The sequence below is a fragment of the Corvus kubaryi genome, unplaced genomic scaffold, assembly GCF_017639235.1.
Source record: "Corvus kubaryi isolate FWS band 111438036 unplaced genomic scaffold, C.kubaryi_AGA036_p1.0 37391, whole genome shotgun sequence".
In the NCBI taxonomy this organism is placed as follows: Eukaryota; Metazoa; Chordata; class Aves; order Passeriformes; family Corvidae; genus Corvus; species Corvus kubaryi.
This window is the reverse complement of record NW_024581130.1, coordinates 1,696,439-1,723,795: the sequence shown is the minus strand read 5'-3', so window position 1 is coordinate 1,723,795 and position 27,357 is coordinate 1,696,439. Positions and strand designations below refer to the sequence as shown.

Genomic DNA, 27,357 nt, shown 5'->3' with positions numbered 1-27,357 from the left:
AGAAGATAACTTAAGGCTCAGCTTAGGTATGCAGTCCTGCCTGAAACGTTATGAGTAACTTTGCGTTCACTGATTAACCCTCTCAAATGATCTTTCTGTACTTCCAGGAACTCCACTGACACAAACATGTCATGTGAAGGCACAGGAATGAGTTTTGAAACCCCAGCAATATTTTTAAAGAGAAGACTGAACAAAAAAATAAATTGTTTGCAATTGCTATTTCATTTGCTCCCTCACAATGAGGTAAAAATAGTAACATTTAAAACTTCAATTATAGAATCACAGAATGGCCTCGTTTGGAAGAGACTTTAAATATCATCCACTTACACCTCCTGTGCCATGGGCAGGGACACCTTCCACTAGACCAGGTTGCTCAGAGCTCCCTCCAACCCAGCCTTGAACACTTCCAGGGTCGGAAGCAAACACAGCTTCTCCAGGAAATATGTTCCAGCATCCTCATCATCCTCCCAGCAAAGAATTTTTTCCTCCCTTCAGGCACTGGAAGGCCTCAGGTGCTAATAGTTATCCTTTATTTACTGACTGTGCCCATTTCACTGAAGCCTGGGTACATTTATTGGATAGTGCAAAACTAACAAAAGTTGCAAGTTTATATATGTTCCAGTCCACCTTCCCACCCAAAAATATCAAGCTCCTTGAAGGTAATCCATTAATTTATTAGCAATGTTAGTATTTCAACTACTGCAGAATTGTAATTCCTAACAGAAATTGGAAGTATAACCAACTTGCTATTCATATATGGTGTGATTACCTTTAAAAGAAATATTGCAATAAAACCTACACACAGTACCACTAACAATAATAAGCGTCAAAGTGGAAAAAAAAAAAATCTGATTTAGGAGTGCTAATGTGGGTAATGGATCATCATCTACAACAAACAATAGCTAGCAAAATAAGTTTAATTTTATGACCTTCATCCATAAGACATCATCAAATAATCACCAAAACTTTTCAGGTTTGACCATAAGACAATATTCATTTTTATGGAAAAAAAAATCTAGGGGAAAAAAAGGGTTTATAACTGGCATGCAGCTATTCTAAAAACCAAGAGCTCAGCAGCAGTCAGCTGTTGCAGCCTCGGGGTGGTCTGTATTCATGATTTCTGCAATGGAGACAAAAGTTTCATCTTTACACACAAAGCATGACATTTTTGCAGATTACACAAAACTGAGGAAGTGGCTGATTCACCAGAGGGTTGTGCTGCCATCCAGAAGGACCTCAACAGGCTGGAGAAATATGCTGACAGGAACTGTATGAATGGGAAATGCAAAGTCCTGGGGAGGAATAAAATCCCATGCACCTGTACTGACCAGCTGGAAACCAGATATCTTAAGAAGGTCCTGGGGGTCCTAGTGGACACCAACCCAAGCAGTGCAATCTTGGAGCAAAAAAGGACAAACAAAGAAGGACAAAACTCCTGAGCAGCTAGGCAGAGGGTAGAGATCCTTCCCCTCTGCTCAGCTCTGGTGAGAGATACCTGGAGTTCTGGGTCGAGTGCAAGACAAATTCTGGAGCGAGTCCAGGGAAAGACCAGAACGATTAAGGCACCAGAGCATCTATCCTACAAGGAAAGGCTGAGAGACCTGTGACTGTCCAGCCTGGAGCAGAAAAGGCTCAGGGGATCTGATCCACGTGTGTTCATACCAGAAGGGGGCAAAAACGAAGAGGCAGCCAGGCTCTTGTTAGTGGTGCCCAGTGACCAGGACAAGAAAAGATGGACATTAACTAAAATAGAAGCAATTTCACCTAAGCACAAGAAAGCACTTTCCTCCTGTGAAGGTGGTCAGACACCGGTAGAGGCTACTAGAGAAGTTGTAGAGCCTCCACCTCTGGAGATACTCAAAACCCAATGAGATATAGCCCAGAGCAACTTGCTCTGAGCAAGTGGTTAGATTGTGTGATCTCCAGAGGTGCCTTCCCGCCTCAAAAAAAAAAAAAAAAATAAAAATCACACATTAAATGGTCGTCTATCTCAGTTTACTCTTTTTCCTGCCCTGACAATAGTCACCAACTAAAGTAAAATAAACACACAGGCACACACCACCACCATCACCCAGAAAAAAAACCCACCAAAACAAAGCAATAAAAACAACAACAAAACCACAACCCAACCAAACAAAAAACCCCAACTAAAATGAAGGTAAAATCCACTGAAATTCAAGGAATCTTATCTCAAGTAGATGAACTTTTCTATTCAAGGACTGTAACTACTGTGCCAGGACAATTAGCCCCCTGATCATTTACACCTTTGAAAAGCCATGTAAGCAAGCAAAAGGTATTTTCACTACTGAACAAAATCAGTACATTTTTTCTTTCCGTTTACTACAATTCTGGTATTTGATTCAACTCAAGAAGAAAAACATTTACAGAAGATCTCTCTCTTAGCACTTTGAAGGAAGAATGAACACTATTAGCAGCTAAACATAAGCCACAAAACCCACCCAGACATCTAATAAAGTAAGAAGACTGTTCTTGCTGTACACATCACTTTCCTTGGGAACTTCACTTACTGAAGCCTACTATAAAACAGACCTAATACCCAAAATTAGCCAACTGAGAATTACTTTTTCCCAAAGCAATAAATTGTTTTTTTACTCAAAAGCAGAGAAAGAGTTGTTCATGGTTTGAACCTCAACTCTTTAATATTTTCCTGTTTGCTTGGTGGGGTTTTTTTTGGTTTTTTTGTTTTTGTTTTTTTTTTTATTCTTGCTTTCTGTTTGATAGCAAAGGTTGCAGATTCAGATCCATCGATGTGTTGATATTAGTAAGAATTTCTAGCTGATCCAAAACAATATTTCTCAATAATGACAACACAAACAAAAAACATGCTCTACCTGACTTGTTTCCAAAATATTGGCATCTAAAAGCATGGTTTAAAAAAGATGAAATTAAATACTTTTACCTGCCATCAAAAGCAGTTTAGCCATCTGAAGAGAGGAAAAGTAGTCCAAACCCCATCAACACCACCCTAGGTGGTATGTTTGTACACTGCCTGCAAATACACAGCATGGAGTAAGATTCTTTAGGCAATCCAGGATTATTCACTTGTTACATATAAAAATCCTCTCCTTCTTGTAATAGAGCATTGCTAAAAATATTGTTCGCTGCAAATACCAAACACTTATAATAATATGCCGTACTGAGTAAGCAATCTCATCACAGCAAAAGCAATGATAATAATATATTTACTCTTTCAGAGGTATCATCTTAAGTCATCTAGAAAACTTCATCTTCAAGATCTATGTTGTTATCAGTATACAACAAAGACAAAAAAACCCTAAAAATGCAGAGCATTGCAGCAAACAGGTGGAAGGTGCATTTGACAGAAGAAATATTGGCTGTTCCTGTGTCTGGAAATGCATTCAATAATCTTGCTTGATGATTAATACATCCCATGTGTGAAAGCCTGCATAAAAGACCAAGCAACAGCTGTAATTTACTGAAGGAGGTAGGACAGCTCAGCAGTAGAAGCCATCCAAGTTGTAAAATGACAGTGTATTAGTAGTTGCCATCCATTTAATTACAGTTTAAACTTTCCAATATGACATAGTAATAAATTGAAAAATGCTGCATTACTGGCTATTTTTTTCCTTTAGACAGATGTTGTACATGGTATATTGTGGACCTTTTCCATCTCTTCCTTTCTGGCTGGTTATTGCCTGGCTAACAGGATGTTTCATTTTAATGAAAAATACATTACTGCATTAAGATAAGGTCATCAGTTCTTAAGTTAAATGCAATTTCTGTAATAAAACTAATTGCATAACCTACATAAAAATTTTTTATGTGGGTTAAACACTTTTAATTACTACCTAAATTTTGTTCAACTCAACATTTAAATGGAGTATTCACCTATAAAAAGAATGCATACACTGTGAAATGCCTCTACAGTTCTTTATAGCATGCCTTCTGTATGTTCTACTGTAATACATAATGTTGTCAGCACTGTTAAATTCAACTCTTGAGCAAGGCTGAGGGGAAAGAGGCAGAGAAAAAAAAAAAAACCTACACCAGTCTATGAAGTGCAAAAACTGGCTTTGAAGCTGCACCCGATTGCTCAGTGCCATGTCCAGTTGGCTTTGAGGTATTTTTAAGGATGGAAACCTCACAATCTGTCCAAGTATGCTCAAATACAACTTTATAGAGTAGAGAATCATAGAATATCCTGAGTTGGATGGGAACCACCAAAGGATCACCAAAGTCCAACTCCTGGCCCAGCTCAGGACCCAGAATCACCATGTGTGGTTATTTGTAAACCCTGTTCTGTCCCACATAAATAATTATTTAATATAATGTCATGGATTAGCAAAACATAGTCCCAGAAGTGATGTTCTTGCAAAGGGGTGCTTACAGCTCCTCCGTGACCTGACAGAACCTATCAGCTGGCCAGTTTGAACATGGACAATTCTTTAAGCCAATTAAAATTGTGACCGCCTCTGTGATCCACATTTAAGAACAGACACACCCCGGGCAGAGCCCTCTCTTGTTTCCGGCACCGGGACAGGTGGCTGCGGGCCCCGTGTGGGGGCCAGCAGGCCCGGCCCAGGCCCTGCTCAGGCCAGGCGACAGCCATCCTGGAGCTGATGGGCCCTGTTCCCCCCACGGAACCCCCCCCCCCCCCCCCCCAGCCCTGCTGTGGGCAGCCCGAGCAGCTTGGCTCCCCCCTCTCCAGTGCGGCCAAGATTCAGCTAAAGCTGCACCGCTGTCCGGCAAAAGATCATCTGACCAACAGCGATAAGCGACATTCCAGCTGCAAGGCCTGGGTGAGATTAACCCTTTTAGTGCTGTGAAGAGCTGAAAACCTGAGGGAAGAGAAAGAGGAGATGCTTAAAGCTGAAATTCTGTTGTAAAGCTACGATGCATCAGAGTACCCGTTGTAATTTCATGAAGGCGGGGGGGTGGAGTGTTCAACTTGTACTTGTGAGCAAAAGCACCTGCGCTGAGATAGGCAGATGCTGACACAGCTGTAATTTGATGAGAAGTTTGAACAGGGAGAGATGGAAGTGATGAGGACTCTTGCTCCAAATGGAAGACCTCAGTTCCTAGAGATGCTCCCAGAGATAGTCCTAGAGATGAAGATGAGGAGGACCCTTTGCTCCCCAGGAAGGAGAAGGGCCTCTGTTCTTAGAGATGAAATGCTCCCAGAGATGGGTGAAGAGAACTTTTGTTTCTGAACGGCTCAACCTTAAAATTGTACCCCAGTAATTCAAGAGTGGACCCTCGAAAGCAGTTGTGGGAAAAGCTGCAAGTCGTGGGAAGGGACTCACATGCGAGCAGAGAACCAACCTGGGCGGCTGGCTCATTGTGATAATTTCTCCATAGCATGAGCAAGAGAGACTCCTCTTCCTAAATGGACTGAACAAGGTTATTCTGGAAGCGGTAAACAGACTGAACATCTCAAGTGTTGTCTTTTTACATTGTCAGTGGGAGAAGGGAGAAAGGTGGGGGGGGGGGGGGAAAGGAGAAATGCTCTGAAGGCATGGTATAATTTTTTTTTCTTCTTTTGGTCTGTTAATAAACTTCTTTATATTCTCTCAAGTTTGGTGCCTGCTTTGCATCTCTCCTAATTCTTATCTCACAGAAGGTAAATAGTAATGAGTATTTTGGACCAAACCACAACACTAAATTGGTGCTTCTGCCCGGTTACAAGCCGAACCCGCTACATATAAATATCAAACTGTCGCTACAATGTCACTACAACAGAAGCTAGGGCTCAGACAGAAGCAATCTTTGCTTATAAAAAAATTGGTATTTTCCCAGTAATGTTTGTACACGTAACACAAAGATGAACAGCTCTCACATGAAAGACAACATCAGAAGGATTTTATCCCACTAGGTACAAAGTTCTTCTGATATGTGAAACAGCACTAATAAATTCTCCATCCATTCAAAAGCAGAGATGTAACCCTGGGTCATCCCTGCCTTGGATTACTTAAATGGCTGTTACTTGAAACAACAGTCCCTTTTTAAAGTACTTACAACATGAATTTGTATAGGGTAAAAGATTTTTTTTTTCCCCCGTGAGAAGGAAAGGTTCTTCAAGAGAACTGAGTTTCAATCAGGATTAAAATTATTTATTTTTTTAAATTCAGCTCCTGAACCTCCAAAACCATAACCAGGTATTAATTCACTTCTAAGTCAGATGATACTGAACTCTGTAATGATAGGTCCTGGGACATGAAAAGTAGATTTATGAGTTAATTTAACATGCATGCTTTTTCTAGGATATTTTTAGTTTTATGCATATGCTCAAGGCATACTATTCAACCAATTGATTTATGAAAATAATATTCCTATACTAACTTAAATGTGGTTCCATACCTCAGAATCATGTTAAATTTGACATTTTACATTCTCTTCATTTCAACTGAACAAGATTTTGTCAACAGAAAAAATCACCTTGCATAGAAAAAGTAAAATTTTCAGTGTGTTTTCATTAAAAGAAGATTTGGTAATACTTTCCTTTTATACCATCAAACTTAATAAATTGGTAGCTTAACTAAGTGAATGGATAATATTCTATGGCAGAGAACTGGATACAAGCTTCTTTACAGTATTCCTCACTGTACTTTCTAAGTGTATTCTAGGTATTAAAAAAAAGAAACAGCCTGCCCCAACTCAAAGATAGTGGGGAACATGACTCCCTAATCCTACTCAGTCTGTAGTGAAAACCCCATTCCAGGAAATACACCTGGCAATATCCCAAAACCAGCAGTAAACTCGTGTTTATTAGGTTCTTTCCTTTTCATGCATTTTTCAATAAATCAAGCCCATGGTTCCTTTCCTCTGACTTCAAGGCATTTTCAAGTTTTTATATTTTTGTTATACCTAGAAAATAATTTCTTAAATGTAAAACTAGTAAATTTTCCTCACAGTCTCAAATTTTGGATTACCTTTGACACATGGAATGCAAATTTGCATTGTATTGTCTTGAAAACAGGTTTTGAATGGGGTTTTTTTGGGTTTTTTTTTTTTTACAGAATCATCTTTATGGAGCACCTTCTTCCTTTGGTTGGCTTCTCTCAATCATTTTAATCAAATCAAAGTCAAATACACAAGTTTGAGGTAATGGTTTTGAAATTTTAGCTAAATTATTAACTTGGAAACTAATGAACTAGAAGTTTATAGCAGCAGACAGCACTGCAATTATCAGCTATTTCAAAAATATTAGTCCTACGTAATCTCATTAAATTGTTAAAACTCAACAAGTGTTTTAAAAATTGCTTATAAATATCATATTTAATAAGAAGTTTAAAGAGATAGCTGTTCATTCAAAGGCTTTAAAAAACTGCACCCACATCCTTTTGGCTACAATATATTCTCATTCCCTTATCAAATTATTGTCATTTGGCTACTTTGTTTTGGTCCCTTGCCCAGAATAATCTATCCATCAAATGAAATTTCACAGGTGCAATATTTACAATGAAAAACATATTTTAGGCATTTCTAATCATATACAAACCTTCTCTCCAAGAAGTTTTTTATTAAATTAAGCATATTTTGAATCCCCACATATTTTGCTAAACTTTGATTTTTTTGACCACGTATTGGGACCAATTTCTCTCTTCCTCTCACGGCTCTTTTTTACTGGGGCCATTGACACCTCTTTCCCGAGCAGAAACATTTCAAGGCATTGCAACTCAGCTTCACAGGGGAGGACAACATAATCAATATGAATGAAGTTATATTTAAAGCACAAATATCCTTGGTTTCACATATATTCCTGTGGAAATTACACCCTCTGAAGATCTGCAAAATTTCCACGAACCTGTGCCCAACACTCACCCCTTCAAGCTTGCCAGGCTTTCTTAAATTCCCCTTCACTTGTGGGGCGCTTTGTTTCCACTCACTTCAAATATAAACATGTACTGAGAAGCTGATAACAGCTCATTTGTTTTACTTCTGCAGGACAGAATTGGTTTTCCAGGGTAACAAAGAAATCCAAGCAGTTTCTCTAATGTGCATTAAAATGCAGTAAAAAGAGTGAATTTAGATGCAAAAAGAGTTGCAAAACAAACAGAAGGAAAAATGTAAAATATATAAAAATGACCAAGTGGCTCCTCAAGTGAGGATCCCACCAAATGCCAGAGTGACCTGATTTCCCCTTTATCTAGGGAAATCTGCTTCAGGTGTCAGATCAACCACACTACAGAAAGGTGAAAAAACCAGAAATCCTGTGAGAAGATCCTTTTTCGTCACTGCCATGAATTACAAGAGTATCCGTTTGCTTGGGCAGCCACTGCACAGCTAGGGGGGATATTTCCAGATGTCCTGCCCAGAGCTGGAGGGCTCGGAGCCACAGAAGCTCATGGCATACACTGTGCTTCCTGCAGGCACAAACACTCCAGGAGAACAGCTCCTGATGAGAAATTCCAGCCAGTGCTATCCTGCAGCTTATCTCACCAAGCTGACAGACCTTGCATAAATTGATATATTAGTTCTTAAAGAAGGTAATAGTTTTCTCTAGAGATATGACAAATTGTTCTCTTCTTTAACTTCCCATATATTTATGAGCATATTTGTTCAGGACAGGACTACAAATCTAAGTTTACAAGAGACTGTTTTAATTTCCCCAGTCTCCAAAGAGCAGCAAAGCTGGAAAACCTGATCACTCTGTCTTTGATCTTCTTTACTTGTAGACAAGCTGTAAGAGATTAAGCTCTTTTCCCATTACTTAATCATTTAAAGTGATACTCTACGATTCCTAAGGGTAAATGAATTAGGCTGCTGATCAGTTTAGGAACTTTAAAAAAAAGATTGGAAGATTTATAGAATACAGTTAGCTTATGCAGTTCAGATTAGACTTTCAGAAATCCTTTGATAATTTAGGGGGATAACTTCTATTTAAACGAACATCTAGAGGGAATTAAAATGGCTACTTTTTAATATCATGTAAATTGCTTATTTTTATGATTAATCTTTCTCCCTGTGTTTCAAATTATGGATGTACTTACGTTTTTAAGGCTACATGAAAATGTATATAGAATCTGGAAAGGGAAGAGTCAGTCCTAAATTAAAATCCTTGATTACTGCTGTGCTGTAAAGCAACAGTTTAAGGTTTGCAAGAGTTGCACCACTTCCCTACATGCTCCACATCCACTGTACCCCAGATCCAACTATAGGAAGCCCTAGGAAATAATTGAATTCTTAAGGAAACTACCTGAACAGTTCCCAAGCTGTATATACATTTTTCAATTTAACTGCATTTATATCCTTCCAAAACCATTAAATTGTCCCCAAGGGAGCCACAGGTAGGCAAAGGAAACTTTCCAAAGGAAGGAGAGGTTGTTTTTTTTTTTTTTTCCCAATACCAGACACTGTGACAACCATACAATATATGATAGTAAATATGTGGGATTACTGCCAGACTCATTCAAGACACTCTAATGTCTTCATCTAGTCAAATATGTTCTCCAAATAAAATTCTATTATGCAGAGCAAAATGAATGCTATATTATGGATTTTGGCATGAAACCACAGTGATTTTTAACTCAGTTGTCTTCCATGAATCAGGATATTGATTGGCATATAAATTGTACAGATGTACATTCTGCATTAAGTGACCTTTTCCTTTCAGGGTCTTACAAAATCATTTATCTCTAAAATGACCACTATGAAAAAAACCCAACCTCACAATCAGTACTGCTTTGATTACAAATATCTGTACCACTTACTCTTCTTAAAAATGTAAAGTATTCAAGCATTTCCAATAGCTTTTCAAATAGACATTAATTTACTGCAAGAGAAACACACTTCCTTTTTACAGTTCTGATTACACCCTTAAAAGATCCTCCTTGAAAGATATAAGCAGATAATTACTAAAATGTGCACCTATAAATTCCAGGTTTAGTGCTTGCAACAGAAGCTGACATAGTTATTCCTTTTTCTGGCTCCCTTGGGAGAACAAACTCATTTGGAATCCACTGCCTTCATCCTTTGTAAATTTAGCAATCAAATTTTTAGATTTCACTAATGATTTTTAGTATTTCTTTATCTGAACTTGAAATTTAGCCATACCTAGAAAAACTCTTCAGAACAATCCAAGACACTTTAAGCCCTATCATTATTATTACTATTCGTTTGTGTGTCATTATTTCCAGAGGCACAGAAATATTCTCAAAATATAAAGCCATACCTAAAACATGTATATCTCCTGCAGCATTGAATGTCTGTCTCAATGAAGGCTTTGGTGAGGGACAAAAGTGTACTCTTTATGGTAAATTTTAGAACCAAGAGTTCCTATGTTTCTAATAAATTAGTGCTACCACATCTCATTTATCCCTACATTAGGAAAAATGTGTGGAAATGACAACTGCATCAGAAGGGAGTCACCAAGTCATTATTCATTTGCTCTTCAAAAGGGAGCAAGAGGAAAACAAAACTATGCCAATTTAAGGTAAATAAAACACATTAACAGTGAGCAACCTTACCTTTAAAGAACAGATGTGTAACATTTAAAAAATGGAGAAACATGATACAGTCTCTCACAGTAACAGCTATGTAGTGTAAACTTCCAAAGCCCAAGCAAACCTTTAGCTCTGCTCCTATTTCTAAAACAATTGAGCAGTCCTTGTGCCAGACATTTCTATGAAAGTACCACAAACATTTACCTGTCCTATTTTACTGATTAAAAAAAAAAAACCTATTTCAAAACACAATACTCAGTTCTTAAGGAAAGATCATCAACATCTTTCAAATGTCAGCTGGAGTTGAGGGTTTGTTTTCTCTGCTGATTCTCTGACAAATCCATTGGAAGCCACTCTCCATATTCGGAAGTTATGCCAACTCCTCTTCCCTGCTTCCAAAGCATCAGTGAGGGAAAGATGGAGAGCACTGGTGGAAAAAAGCTCAGCCCAAGAGCTGGGGCTCTGGGTCAGCACCTGGATACAGCAGCCCAGAGAAAGCAGCACTTAAAAGCAAGTATGTGAATTCACACACCTGAAGTCCTTCTACTCATCCAAAATCAGACTTAAAATTGCTATGCCCTTTTAATTACCTAATTTTCCTCAAAAAATCTAAGACTGACATGTGATATAGTGATGATGGAGAGAGCACTTGTGGTTGTCTGAGATAATTTTTGAGATTGTTGGGGGTGGGGACAGTTTGTAAGGAAATTAAACATCCTGGAAACTTAAAAGGAGTCATCAGAAACACACACACATTCATTCACATGGTGTTTGCAGCAATAAAAAAAAGTCACAGAACAAGTAAAATTGGAAGAGACCATTAGCCTTCCCATCAAACTTTCATGGAAACTGCCAACTATCTACCAAGATGACAGAGTAATGCTGGAGGAAAAAAAGGCAGGGTAGTGGAGGTAAGGGAAAATAAGATGCTTCCAAGATGAACAAAGTGAAACAAACAAAAAGACATTTTTTCTGGAAAATCCCTATCACTTTTAATAGCGATTTCAATAGTTTTCAGAAAGGGACAGTTAGACCTCATCTCCCTCCTGCCTGGACTATGCTTCCAGGCTGAGATAATTTCCCATTATGTCTGTTCAAATATCACAAAGCAGCACTTTACAAAAGCCACTTGCCTGTACCCAGTGATAACAGAGTACTTGCCACACATACAAGAACAGTGTGAAGGAAAAAAGCAGCACACATTCCAGAAGCAGAGATACTTTCAAGTAGAACTGAACTGCAATAACATGTTTCTCCTTCAGTTCCATACACAAGAGAGCAAATTTCATTTTGACAACACCAGAAGTTTGACTTATCTGAAAATGTTGAAGATGTACACTGATAGGAATATATTATATTCAATTACGAAAGGAGAAGATTTTTTTGATTTTTATACCCAGGCTGCCACAGAAATCACAATTTTTATTCTGGCCACTTAAGTGTCTCTCCTTAAGAAAGACCAAAATTGGAGTCTCCCTCTGTATTTTTTGTTATAAAACAAGAACACTATTTATTATGCTCAGATGACATCCTGTATGCACTCACAAAAATCAATCTTAGTATAATTCTTATGTTCCTTAAAAATCTGAGAAACCTTAATTTGATAAGATTTCTGATGGGCTGAGTCAAATAGATATTACTGTTTAATTATTTCTTTGTACTCTCTCATCTCTCTGCATCCTTTCCCCTCTTCTCACCACATACTTAGACAATGCAGGTCAAGGATCTGTATCAGAGGTGTCTGGAGTACTTCTGCATGTAGACAATTCTCACCGCACTGGTGTCCCTTCTCCCTGATTTGGATTATTTGGTTTACAGGAGTTCATAAAAGCAGTAACTGCAGTTTTAGAATTAACCACAGCATCACTCTAGAATGAATCAATATCTGGAGTGGAGGAGGCCGGACATACACAGAGCATATTTTAAATTAAAAAAAAAAAAATCATAACCTGGAGGATCAAATAACTAGTGACTGCTTTTGTCATTAATTTAAGCTTTTTATTTCCCCTTCCTTTACTACATTGTCTTGCTACTTAACAGCTATTGGTGTGTAATTACAGGCACAGAGGAATACCTGTATTTCACACAGCCCAGCTCTCCTCGGGGCTTCACAGAGATCTTGAATTAGCAACTGGTTCCTTCAAAAGGTAGTTGAGACAAAAAGAAGTGGTTTTTACAAATTGCTCTGCTCTCTGTTCATGTGCTCTCCTTGCTGCTCTTTCACTTCTAGGAACAGTCTCACTACTCTTCAAGCAAATTAAAAGAACATCAGCATCAGACAGGACCCAGTTCAGCTAAGCGCCTCAAGTGATCCTTTATTCTCTGCTCCGGCATTCAGTCTATTCCACAAGAAGACAAGGCATTGCTGAAACACTATTTAAAAAGTTAAGTCAGCAGCTACCAGATAATAGCTTGAGAGATTTTTGATCAAGACCCAAACCAATAAGTCTACCATGAAATATTTCATGCTAATAAGCTTCCCTTTTATTTTCAGAGGAGATTTTATTATGCTTGGATCTAGAATGTTAAGACAATACAATTTTACCACTTTCTAAAATGTAAATGATTTATTGTTCTGTCACATTATTTTTTGGATAATATGATAAATTCAATACAATCCATTCCAGTATTCTATAAATATTGCAACAAATTATTAAAGCAATAAAACCTTGTGGCAGAAGTTTAATGAGATCATGTCACATTTGTGTTAAAGCCAAGTGATAAATTGCAGCATCTGCAGTGGATGTCACCACCTTAAAAGGGAAAGTCTGCACATTCTCCCAGCACAAGGCAAAGTTTAAATTTTTACTTGGAGCAACAAGACAAAAATTGCAACAAAATATTAAACATGTATTTCTAGTCACACACTACTCTTCCTTCTAGCGTTGTGTACCAATCCTGTCTGGATGCCATTTAGTATGAAATTCAAATATATGAATATTTGGTAGTATACAGTAGGGTATATTTACCCTACCAAGATTTATTTACAGATTTATTAGGTGACTTCTTAGTTTAACAGGCTTCAAATTACTGATTATATTTAGCCATTTTTGTGGGCAAATTTTTTTTAATATTGTTCCTGAATTTTCTTCTGCCAGATAAAGCTAATGCAGCCTACTGAAAAGTTAATCACTTATCCCATTATCATACAAGTCAAAACAAAAAAAAAAAAAAACATATTTCACTGGGGGGGGGAAAAAGCCATGGAAAGTACATAGAAAAAATGCTGCACTATTTATTTACAAGTTTGGAAAGGAATTTATATTTTTATGCATTACATTAAATAACAGTTGGTGGAACTGTTTAAGGGGCTGGTTACTTTTTTGTGTAGATGTGTTCAGATGCAAACACACACTTGCTTCAGATGTGCTTAACAATAAGTTGATATCAATTCTTACATGCAGCTGGTATTTCTTCCCCTCTTGTTCAGTTTTGTAAGAACAATGAAGGTAGATTGTGTCTCAGTTTTACTGAAACACTTTAATAAATGAAAGAAGATGATTTATTATGTCTTAAGATTATTCAGGGTGAATACTAAATCTTTTACTATTAAATGTTTTCCTAATTGTCTCCTGGAGGAGTTCAAAGTTCCAGTGAGTCATTCAGAATCTCTTCCTACTTATTAAGAATCAAGTCCAGTAAAGGAGCCAGAGTGAACCACATGAATTAGAGACCCAATTCCCCACTGAGAAAACTCCTTTTGAAAAACAGGTTACACTCCATTCATTGGCTAATCAGCAAGGCCTAAATCACCTAATCGCACTTCTTCACTTCATTGGATTGTAACAATAGAAAACTATCATACCTCTGTAAAGTGATTTCCAGAATGGAGTTTAGTGCATGCATTTATAAGCACATTACAATACTCAAGCAGGTGTTAATTGTACATACCTCAAGAAACAAGCTCTTTGAAGTCTCAAGGACTTTAAAAAACTAGCATTCAGGAAAAAAAACAACAAACCAGTTGTGAAATGGCAGTAAACAAGAAATTATGCATTTAAAATTATATTTTATGTATTGATCATACTAAAAAGAAAATATTAAAGTGCTTTCTTTTTAATATGCAACTGAGAATTCTAAAAATCAATTTATTTGCTGCCTGTGTTAATTGTACTAAAACTAAACTTCCAGATGAGTATTAATACTAGCAGCAGGTTGGCTCTTTGACCTAATCTTTTATCCAGGTAACACTGCAGCATATTTTTGTGCACCACATCAACTACCAGCCAGTTCTGTCCTCAGTGCTTTCAACAGAGCAGTAACTTCTATTCAGCAGTAAAACATCACCATCCATCACAAAAATTTTTGGATGGGAGAAAATACCAACAATATTTCATCCTGAACCAAGCTTCTCTTCCTACATCCCTCAGCAAAGCCAGAAATTGCGAGCATGAGGTCCTAAGCTGTGGAAGTTGATACAAAACCTGAAGTTTGGGGCATGTCCTCAGACACACCTGCTTGTACTTGCCCTCTCCCTAAAATCCACACAACCCAACCCTCACCAGTGTATCTGTAGCTCATGCTCTGGAGTTTCATTTTTTAATGTTGCCACCCTGTGGTCATTCATAGCGAAGACAAAATAGTTCTCCACGAAAAATGTGGAAAAATATGTTACGATTTCAAAGAGCAACACTTCATTATTTTTCAACTTGTTAAACTAAGGTCTATCAGAACGTTATGTGAACTAATCCATAATATAAGAACAGTAATTTATCTTCTGAGTTCTGTAGAAATCTTATACTATGACTCCAGTCAAGCCAGAGCCTTCTGTTTGCTCATCTCAGATACAGCAGCATCTGAGCATGCAGCACAAGTTATTCACAGAAACACTACCTCCAACATGGAGTTCATTACTTTACTTGTGTCAGTTTTGTCATCAACTTTATCAACAAGTATAAATGAAGTAATAAAACTTTCACTTAACTTGCCATCTCCCAAGAAAACCAAATCTATATCGATCCTTTGATTTCTTTCACACTAAAATTCCTTACTACACAATTTCAGCCATGAGCTCTTTATGGTCATGCTTCTTTCCCTTTCTGTATGCAAAGGGAATTGATATTGTCTCCTGTTCTAATAATTCAAAAATATATCAAAAAGAAATCATTTCATTTCTAACCACTCTAGGTATCACCCTAATTTTACAGCTTTTTGCAAAAACCTAGAGAGGGAGAAATAGTCATTTAGGAGTTGTAGCTAGTAATTTTTTGGGGACGAAAAAGCCTACTCAATTGGCATTTATTTTTATAATTGGTCACATTAAGTTATTTACTGTTATTACAGACTATCTTGCTGTTGCAAGTATTACTTTTCAGCTACTTGTTGAGATTCCTGAGTACAACAAGATGGAGGGTAAAAACATCCCACAAAACCTGACGCCCAAAGCTCACTCCAATAGCAGTGTACACACCCGGAATCAGCTAAACCAGCAACATCCCGTCTACCTTCCTCCTGATCTCCCTAAAAGGTCCAATGCAGGAAGCTGATTTCAATAGTTTTATTTTTCTCTTTTGTATTTTTGAAGCCTTCAAGTGTAGTCGTTAGGAAAATGAGCTCCCTGACAGCTAGTACACTCCTCCTAAGCATGGGAGCAGAAACAGCCCTAAAACACCCACTATGGTCCCTTCCAACCTGACCCATTCTGGGATTCTGTTTTTCTCTGAAATTTGTAGCTGTATACCACCATGTCAGGACTAAGTTCTTTGGGGGGTTGTGAAAAGGAAAGCTGATACTCACATACTCCACACAAACAGATTTATTTCAGCCTGGCTCAACATGGTAATTTTTAAAGTTCTCTGTCTACCCTGCTGAACTGAAGGGTGAATCTCTTACAGTCTTACACTCCATGAATATTCTCTGCTGGTTCCATTGTCACAAGTTCTACAGAGTGAAGTGAATGATAGTCTGCCATATTTAATTTGTAAATCTCTATATAAGGATGTAGATCATTGAGTGAAAAGATCAAATGTCAGATACTTCCCTTTCTTCATTAACACAAAAAATACCTGATTCCATCTGCATAGCCAGACCAAATGAGCATCCTACATTTTTCAACATCAAGAGTTCACGTAATTTTAGGAAATTTGCATAGAAAGAAGAATGCAGTGAGCTTTTCACAAATCAGAAGGACTCTTAATATTACAAAAGCCATAGCAGATTTCTTTTTAGCTGAAATCAGGTTAATAACTGGCTCTCCTCTCATGCATTTTTATCAACTGTAAGTTTTTAAATATCTTCCTAATCCCCTAGTCATCATGAAGGTGCACTGACCCTCAGCTTTACCAAGCTGTAACTTCAATTACACTAGTCTGTGACAAAGTTAATTAGAATATACTTCCATAGCAGTAGAATATAAGTGGCAATATAAATGAGAACATAGAAAAAGGAGTTAGAAAAAAGAGACAGCAAAAAGGACTTTAAGAATTAATTAATCTGAAAACCACACAAAACAATCCATCATTGTTACAATATCAAATCCTTAACATTTCCATCACTTATTTCTGTAATGTCACCAGTAAACAGCCTCCTGGGTACTCAAACTCAGCCGTGTCTTGGAATGCAGCACGTTGCATTCATATAAGCCATTCTTTATTTCTACCTATTTATCAGCCCTTCTCACTGATCTAAAATAGAAACCCTCATTCGAAACATTAACAAAGGATACCTATCATGTGTGGCTGATTAAGCTGATTGCTGAATCCAAATGAACAGCCAGCCAAGGCTCTGCTCCACCTAACTGGATGAATTGGATAGACTGGGAAAAAGGGGGTGCACAAGTAAAAGCTTTGGGGATTTGAGCCTCTGGACTCAGATGGTCTAAATTCAGTTGTGTTGCCAGCAGATTACAGACAACAGAGCCTAGAAATAATGGTTAGTCACAGATTTAGCAAAAAATATTAGCTATTCCTGAAACACTATAGCTACAGACTTCTACGAAATATTACCTATGTTGCAGAAAATACCATGTAATTTACAGAACTCCAAAAGTGTGCTTTAATAGTAATTTCACAAATTTTGACAACAGGTAATTGCAGTCATTTTATTCCCCCTCTTCCCCCTTTTTTTCTGAAATTTTTTTTCTACTCTCATAACAGTACATTTGTCTCAGGGTAACACTACTTTCACAAAATAACACTGCATTCTATAAATTAACTTTTTTCATTGATTTATGTTTTTGCAACTGTATATATACAGTACACAGTAATATGACTGATATTCCTATCTGGAACCCAGCTATATTATTAGATGTACACCATGTTGATATCACAAACTTTGGAGCAAACAGGCAGCTAAAAGCAAAATGGAAGAAAAAAGGAGAAAAAAGTATCTGGTGGAATGAGCAGGCAATGAGACAAATGATAGAAGTTTAGGGTTCCCAGCAAAAATATTTTAAAAGAATGCTATCAAATTGAATTGTTACTTCACCAAGGAGAGGAGAAAGGCAAAGGACACTTGGTGAACATTAGCAAAAAAGCTGGCTTTAGTGGTGGACGACAGTGATCTACAGTTCTGCATAATAGGCTCCTTGCTCTATAAATCTGCTCCACTCCATAGCACTTCCCCAAGTAGGTGATATATTTCTAAAAAGTTCCATCTAAATGTCACCCTGAAAGCTTGCCACACTGAGGACCATTCTAAATGTCAGAACAGTCTCATGCGACCTATGACAGAACTTAGGATTAGTCTGTGCCACATCTTCCTAAAATGAATTTCTAAGACTAAGTTATGCCTTTGGAATTTGGATTCTGATCTGTGCTGTTACTCAGTCTCCTTGCCTTCAAAAGTACAGACTTTCAGTTTATCTCAGTTTTCAAGGCTCAATACACTTGGAAAAAGCAATGAGGAATGTTACTGTAGAACACATTCTTCTGACATCCTTTGAAAGAATTAATGTGAATCATGGCTGCACTTTGGATTTTAATCTTTGCACAAATATCAATTCTTTTACAGCATGCACAAAAAAGTAAATTCCATTAGCTCCACTGTACACAGAATTGAACATGAAGAGATACAAAAAGGATGGATCCCTACAGCTCTCATAACACAGAATCAGTCAGAATCTTTAAACACCTTTAAAGAAAAAAGTGAGTGGAATTCATTAGATATCTAAACTTGACCTAACCAAAATAAAGAGGCATTAAAATGAAGGCACAAGTATATAAAAGGGAAAAAAAAGCTACAGAAAATAAGTATGAAATTAAAAACTTTCACAGTTCATAGTCACATGAAGGAGATTCATGCATTAATTTATAGGACACCACCACCTGATTTTCAATGGATTTATAAAATGATTCACATTATATTCACATTTTAGGACTCCATTATCATTTGCACCCATTTACTCTTTAGTGTCAACTCATTTTATGTTACTAATTGGAAAACCAAAGCAGGGAGAACCATTGACAGAGGAATGATTCATGGTGCATGTATAGGATACAAACACTAAATGTTTTCTGTGGTTTGGTGCATTCAAATATATTTCTTGATTAATTCTGTGGATTTTAGTAAGATGTAAGCTTTGGCTGAAGCTTCACCTTGGAGAAAATTGATGCTCTTTTACAAAAATATTTTCACATAGCTTGTAAGACACTCACAGCAAAAGTACCATTACCCAGAATGACAATCGAAGTTTAAAAGAAAAAAAGTTTCATTAATGAAGCTGACAGATTTAAAAAAATGCCTTCTGAGCCACATTGCACAAACATTTATATAGACTACATGAATGTTTTATTACAGAATATACGACCAATTAATCCAAGAGTAAATCTTGCATACCTCAAGGAGCACAGTTGGAGACTGCAATAGGCAGCTTCAGCTGCAGCAGCATCTGGCTCACAGCTACCAAAGTACACGAATATAAAGCACTTGGTTTTCTGAAGTGCTGTTCTTTCCTTGGAAAAAGTTGTTCCAACTGGACAAAACTAATACAATAATCTACTCTGAGCTTAATTATTGTACAAGATTTGCTAAATAAAATATCAAGCTCAGGCTTAAGTAGTACTTGAGGGAATCATAAGCCATGTGCTGGTCCTCTGGACCAAAATTGATTTCATCTTAAAGACTATATAGGTCATTGTCATAACAGTCTGGATGAGAAAATTAAATTAAGGGGGCAGTATTCATCTCATACTGCTAATAGTAGTGCTTACCACTTATTACTGCAATAAAAAGTAGCCCACAAACTAGAGAGGGTATATGAAAGAGGTTAATAGCACAATCATCTAAATGTACAGTTAGTACTCCGCCAAATTCACTGCATCAGATTTTATTTAGTGTTACTCTACTGCATCCTGCATTACCAAGTGTAAAATAAATTGCACTTTTATAGCACACTGTAACTACTTTATGACTTCTATTTATTAGGAATACTTTTACTGTTTTCAGATGAAACAAATACTCAAAAAATGCCTATGTGTCTTACTTTTGTTATCAAATACTTAACACATACTTTGAAAATCTTGAGAATTTGCTTTGCTTGTTCTGTTGCACACCTGCACTGGGTAAAAGTGTTAGGTAATTCCACAAATTTTACCTGGAAATTTCATTGTGTTACTACAGAAATGCTGCCTGTGGTGTTTCACAAAGCCTTCAAGATTTCATTTCCATACTAAACCATCGAGTAGCTGTTCCTTATACACTGTCACACAGTCAGCATACCTGATGGATTAACAAACTCCACCATCAGAACTCACGTTAAACACATGAAGCTTTAAGAGAAGCTGAAAGCAGCATTCATGTTTATGCTGAAAAAACACCACAAGGACAACTCAGTGGCTGGTCACAGCCTGCACAGATTCATAAGAGGAAAGTCCTTCTTAAAAAAAACCTAATTTCCTTTTATGACAAGGTAACCCACCCAGCTGATCAAGGGAAGACAGCTGATGGGATCTTTCTGGATTTCACTAAAGCTTTTGATACTGTCTCTCCCAGGATCCTTCTGAACGAAATGTCCATCCCCCAGCTGGATAAACACATCATGGGATGGGTGAGCAACTGGCTCACGGGTCGGGCACAAAGGGTTACAGTGACTGGGGTGACATCAGACTGGTGACCTGTCACTAGGGGGGTTCCACAGGGCTCCATCCTCAGTCCTGCACTCTTCAACATCTTCATGAATGACCTGGACTCAGGACAGGAAAGGACACTAAGTTTGCCAAAGATACCAAATTGGGAGGAGCTGTTGAATCCCTCAACAAAGACAAGTGCTGGATTCTGCTCCTGGGATGGGACAAGCCTGGATTTGCATCCACACTGAGGAAGGAAAGGCTGGAAAGCCATGCTGTGGGGAAAGGGCCAAGGGCAAGTGGAATCTGAGTTAGCAGTGCCCTGGCAGCTGTGTCTGGGGCCTTCTATCTACTGCTTTGATTTCTGGCAAATCTCAGCCATCACACTCCAGCAACCCTTTTCAGTAAGGGGGTGGACCCATGCAGAAATAGAGGGAGGGCAGGTTGCAACAGGAGCAGCCAGCATCCCACTGATTCCTATGCTTTCCTCTCCTGGACCTCTTAAAGTCCCAATCTGCATTTCTTCTAGGATACTGTTGGCATAGGCACCTACACATTAACAAGGCTACAATCAAATGGGAGGGAGAATAAATCTTTGTGTCTTTGCTCTTATTAACAGTGTCACAAACTAATTCTAGAAGCACAGAACTACAGCCATGAAAAAGCACATAGAAAGTGAGACGCTAAAAAAAATGCTCTCAAAAAAATTGACGTAAAGCTTGTACAGACTTTCACTGGGATTAGTTCATTTTCAGATATTACTTGACCCTCCTGATGCTCTCTGGGTGTTATGTGACAAGACACGCACAGAACTGCTCTAACCTGTCAAGTTTAAGTTGGGAAGATGTTACTGAAATGTCCCTGCTCATCAATCCATGGCATTCATCTACCTGGGGACCCAAAGTCTGAGAGTTACAGGTCACATTACTATACACGAGCACATGATCCATGCAATAGAAAGTGTGCAGCCAAACCTACCAATGTGCACACTGGAAAATAACCTACTCCCACCACCAAGAAAAAAACTCTGAACAAGTGACAGATGACTGACAGTCCAGATCATGTACCATATATTTAATACACCTTTTTTTTGTTGGATCAGCATGCAGCTTCCAAGTACTTGCAGGTAAAATCTTAAATACTTTTGAAAGCAAATAGCTAAAAAATAGGAATCCTTACAAGGTAAATTTTCAGTATCATACTGGATGTCTAACAGGAGCTGTATAACAACTGATCTAGGGTCACCCTAAACTGTCTTTTTTTTAGCACTATAAAAACAGAACACAAACACACACACACCAGGTGACTGCACACTTCGGTTCAAAGCAGCAACTTCAACCTCACTGCCCCAACACAAGCCACACTGGTCAAGCTATGGGCTGTAGTCTGGTACTTTCCCCCCTACACCGCTCCCCAAGCTTCTCCTGTGAAAAACCTAGCTTGCTCTAGTGAGGAAGTAGCCTTTTTAAAACATACTGATTCACACCAAAAGGTTTTTCATTACTAAACCTCTGTATTTTCTATTGATCTTTAAGTTTCCAGCTGGTTCGGGGGCAGAGGGGTACATTTGAACTAGGTACTTTTGATTTGCAGGAAAATATTTGAATGCTAAATTAAGGATGGGCTTTGGAAGAGCTGGTTTTGTTGGGTTTTTACCCTGCAGGAGCTGCCAAGACTTGGAGAGACAGAAGACTCAGCTCAGGTCTATACTTCATCATCTGTTTTTAAATCCAAGGAACTCCAGTACTTAGTTAGGAGGAATATTTTTACTGGAGAACAAAGGAGAAAATCCATGCTGTTTTCAACCAAGGAAGCAGAAAATCCTCTTTAGCAGAGGCTGATGGCTGAAGAGTAGTAACTGCATTTTCTTGAGAGGTTAATACTGCCTGCTGGCCATGTTCCTGACAAAGTAGCAACTCCAGCTTACTCAAGAAAAAACCCAAACTGTGCCAAGATACCAATAATTGCAAAACGGAGATAACTAAAGTGAGGGGGGATGTTTCTCCATCAGCAGTAATGGGAAGACCAGAGAGATGAAGCAAAGCCTGGGAGAGGGAGCTTACCGCTCATTTCCCTGCAGGACATGGCTGCTCCCATCCCTGGCTCCCTGGTGGGCAGGGCCGGCCTCAGTGGGCACCCCAGCACCCTCACACTGGGGCACCCCAGGCCCATCTCAGCCTGCTGGGCACCCCCATGGCACAGCAAGCTACCTTTGGAACCTGTCTGCACTCATGTGAAGCAGAGATGCTGTCACCACCACCATCACCTCTCCCTGCACTTCAGGATTTCCCAGGAGAGAAAAGCACCTTTTCTACCTGCATAAAAAGTAATTTCATCTCAAACTCTTCCTTTAAAAGTAAGTGTAATATTTAAAATCTGTCTTTTCTTTTCTCATCAATTTTTATATTCCCTTAACTTCTTTCTATATTCCTCCCAGGCTTTTCTTGAATCTTTTCATGACACAGTTTTTTCCCCTCTTATCAGCATCACATTTTTCACTTACTTGTTCATCCACCTTGGCCTTTTTTCACCTGCCTTTCTACCCATACTGTAGTTACAGCCCCATGGCACACAGCACCAGTGAGCAGCCATTAACTCATCTGTCAGTGCTTTGTTTCCTTCTGTGTTCCTTCTCTATGTTATGTTTCCCCCTTTAATTTTACCCAGCTCTGCAAATATCCATTCAGCATTTCCTCTCAAACTTCATCTGTCTAGTTCTTTATATTACTAAATGAAAAGCAAAACAGGTTTTGGTTACCTCTCCTGTGCATTCCCTGTCCTACAAAACATTGGTGTGACATTTCACTGTGCTCACCAGTCAGCTCTGTGCTCACTGCCTGGGCAGGATGCCTTCAGGAGCAAACTTCTCTCCACCATCCCTTGCAACACAAAGAAAATACTACACTGGCAAGTAAAAGCACAAGAAAGCAAAGAAAGGAAAATGTAGAACAGTAAATATAAAGAACAAAATGGAAGGGCAAGAAATACAGAGAGGTAACAGGCTCAGCAATATTATCCTACAAATAGGACACACTTCTACCTTAAAGCAAAAACAAACAAAACCCCCCACACAAAACCCAAAAGAACCCACACAACCTCAACTATGTATGAAAAAGCAAAGCCTAAAGAAAATTCACTGTAGAAATTCATGATTCAAAAACATTTTCTATTTTAAAATTTGGTTATAACACCACTGAATATGTGTCATGCCAAGCTACTACAGTACCTCATGCTAATGACAACTGGGTCTTTACACCTCATTCTATGTTATGGACTTCTTACACTCTGCCAGCTTTTCCCAAGGGACACCTCTGACCAACAAGGGGCTCTGGCCTCTCTGGGCACCAGCCTGGAGCATCACCACAGCTGTCACCTACCATAGCAGCTGTGCTGACCCCACCACCATGTGCAACTCCCCAGCAGCCAAAGAGTCAAAGCCAATCAGCTCTGTCTCTCCTTTTAAGTGCTGTGAGAACTATATTTTTACACTTCTAAAGAGAGTCTTTTATACCAATTCATACATTGTCTGTGTGGGTAGAGCTTGGTCATATGCTCAGATACTAACCAAGCTTCCAGTGTCTAGCAGCTCATACTTGATTCCTACTGTTGAGGCAGGGAGGAGCAATGAAAAACTGAATATTCCATCAAATCAATTAGATAAGTACTCTGGTTTTGCTTCTCTCTACTTCTAATTATCCCAGTCTGCCAATGTTGTCAGTGTCAGCACAGTATCACATACGAGATCATGATAATTAGCAGCACAAACTTCTGATCTCTGATGTAGGAATTTCCACCAATTAACAAGTTAACAGTTAATTAGGCTTAAGCCAAAAAAAAATCTCATCTGGTGCTTGTGCAGTCTGAAATTCTCAATTACACTGTGGTAGCTCAGTTGCAAGGAGCAAGGCAGGTGAGGAGCTATGAAGCCAGGCAGATTGGGAACTCCAGCATCTGGGAGATACTGTGAAACAAAAGGCAGGTGCTGGCATTACAGCTGATAATGCTACCACAGAACTAATTTTCCCTTTCCTTAAAGGAAAGCTCCATCCAGGATTAGCATCCAAGTCATATTCTGTGTTTTGTTATATTTATTAAATCAACATCCATCTAAAGGAACAAGCCATCTGAACCAGAAGTCACTTAAGACAACTCTTCACAACCAGAAGTTATCTAGCTGGAGATACCTCAAAACACCAAGTAACTGTAGTGACATGTTTAAGGTGCTATGCATTTTTGCAGTAGAAGTCAGGGTAGGCTAAATGAATGCAAATGGCAAACATAAAAAGGCTAATTATCAGAAAAAATAAGATGCTTTTGGTTTTACTTATAACTTGAATAGTCACATTTATCAAATATTCAAAAAACAAGGGAATTTTTTTAGTTTGTGAAATCTATCCTCTTTAAAAAAAAAAATCAGTTACAAGACCACTTCTAAGGTGAGTGGAGAAAAACAGCTCCACTACCAGCTCACACCCAAGTCACAATAAAGGAGACAAAGCAGCAGGCTTAGTCAATTCAGCTTGGGAAACAGCTGTTCTCTGTTGGGTTTTAGCAATCTGAAAAGTAAGACAAAAACAATGGAGCAAATAATTTGCTCTAACTAATTATTTCTTTCCTTCATTAAGAAATTTAGACATGTCTTTCCCTGATAATGACTGATTTCCTCCAAATTCAGAAGGCTGCCTCTCAGGCACCCTTTCCTTCCCTTTCAGAAGAAATAATGGGTTTACATATTTAGCCTAACCTTGGTATCACTTTACAAATTTGGTAACTCCATAACACAAGCAGAATTTTAGTAGTTCACATGCAGATCCCTAGAGCCACCACGCTGACAAACCCCTGCACCATCTGCAAAGGGTCCTCAGCTTCACCAGGACTGCAGTCACCTACCTGAACTTCTGTCTGTGCTCCTTAAGTCCTCTTGCTGTGTTGCTAGAAAGCCTATGAGCACTCCTACATTTTCAGAGTCTGTTTTGCCAGTGCTTGACAAGTACACTTAAGTATAACGTATACATAAACAAGTATAACCCACCGGAAAAAAAAAACCAACATGTTCATATTGTATGGTATATTTAATGCCCGTTTCTCTCCTTAAATAAAGAGCTAAGTATCACATGATTTACAAGGTACTACAGGCATTAAGGCTTTGTTCCTTAGGACAAAAGAGGAGGGAAGATCTCTGCATGTCACCCTGCTCCATGCCAGCTGCTAACCACCCATGAATATGGTCTCCCCTCCATAACACCTCTTGACACACATGTGAGACAAATGAATATTTCAGGACTCCAGTGTGAGTACACGGAGCTTGGGTTGCAATGAGATCTGCCTGCTGTCACTGCCTAGGGGACGATGCCATAATGAGTTTCTATTACCATAGTTTCATTTCCAAGAGTGGCAAAAGGGTCTGTTTTACCACAATACACATGAATTTATGATTTTTATTTTAGCAAATGCCTTGTTAGCAAATTATAAAAGTAGCTTTCTAGTGTAAACCTTTCCAGCTATCACCACACAAAGTATCTTGGTAAGGATCTGAAATTATACAAATCTGTAAAAGTTTCCAAATACAGGAACTAATTCTTTGCATGCAAACTGCTGATCAACTAAAATGTTCATCTCCGGAGGTCCCACAGTATTATGACAGCAGCTATCATGTCCATCCAATCAAAATAAAAGGCAAGAGAAAATAAACCCCATAATCTTAGCTCCAAATTAACTTTCAACTTCATTTGGAGGGGGGGGGGGGAAAAGGGAAGAACTACTCCCTTAATTACAGACTGACTTTCTAATTAACCAGAATAATTGAAGCATGACTTCTTAAAAGCCTTTTGCCTAGCATCTCCCACAGTGGAAGCTTTTTGCTATCTGCCAAACAGTATTAAGTCTTGAAAAACTTCTGGCTGGATAATCTGCTGGCTAATACTACTGCACAGGGTACACAGTATCTTAAAAGCCCTCATGACTTCAAAAAGTATAATTAAAGTTCTGTTTGTTTTTCAACTCTGAGTCTTCCAAATAGAATAACTACAGATTGCAAAAGAGAAAATATCCTCTCTTGGTAATTTGAGATTATAGAAGTACTATTTTAAATCTGCTCTCTTTATGGCTTTTATACTTTTTTTTAAAAAATCAAACATTGATGGTAATGCCATTATTTAATAAAAGGGATTTTTTAGGAACACATATTTCAGTCTCGGCATGGTTTTGCATCATCCTGTTAAGTAAAATGTAATAGTTCCATCCAGTGGTCTTGCCCAGCATTGCAGAACTAAGATCAGAAAATAAAGTGAAGACATCTTTGCACCAAACAAATTGCAAAAATGCCCTAACATCAATGGGAAAGGCAGAAGTGACTTGCTGAACTCACACAGTAAGTGCTTGCTAGTGTAGCAGCATGATCAGATCAGTTATAAAACAGCTTTCTATTTGTACAACACAACTGAAAGCGGATTTACCTGGTAACAAGTATTTTGAAATAGTAATGCAAAATAAAAATTTTACTTAATTTCTTAATTAGTCTAAAAATTCCTACTTCCATAGTGTGAGATTATAAGTAAATCTGAATGTCAAAAACCTGGCTTCCCTTTTTTAATTTTCATAATATTCAGCATCCAGAGGATCCAATACAGAGCTTACTATGCTAAAAAATACAACAGCACAGACAAAGAGACTCTCTCCTAGGAGCTCTCAGCATTGTTTATGCCCCCCAAATGTTTCAGCTGGAAGTGTCAGTTCCAGATGTATTGGTCACAGATGACTGACAGCAACTTCTGTATCACAGATACAACTGGGAAAAATAAAAATCCAAACTTTTTTTATCGTCGCTCTGACCCACTGTTCCTTCAGCACTTGGGAAAAAAATAATGAACAGACATGTCAGTGGAGTCCATTTGGCATCTTAAATGACAGGGAAAATGTTTGTCATGTGT

At 38.2% G+C, this 27,357-nt stretch overlaps 1 protein-coding gene and 1 long non-coding RNA gene across 2 annotated transcripts in view; one reads left to right on the top strand and one right to left on the bottom strand.

Annotated features, from left to right (window-relative positions):
- LOC121669360 overlaps nt 1–4,406 on the top strand; it is a 28,190-nt gene extending 23,784 nt beyond the window's left edge. The window contains exon 4 of the long non-coding RNA XR_006017739.1: nt 1,175–4,406. This is a non-coding gene — a long non-coding RNA (uncharacterized LOC121669360). The remainder of the gene's footprint in view (nt 1–1,174) is intronic.
- The window catches only part of ROBO2 (roundabout guidance receptor 2), a 1,044,190-nt gene that overhangs the window by 973,391 nt on the left and 43,442 nt on the right, over nt 1–27,357 (bottom strand). The gene's annotated exons all lie outside the window — the stretch shown is intronic.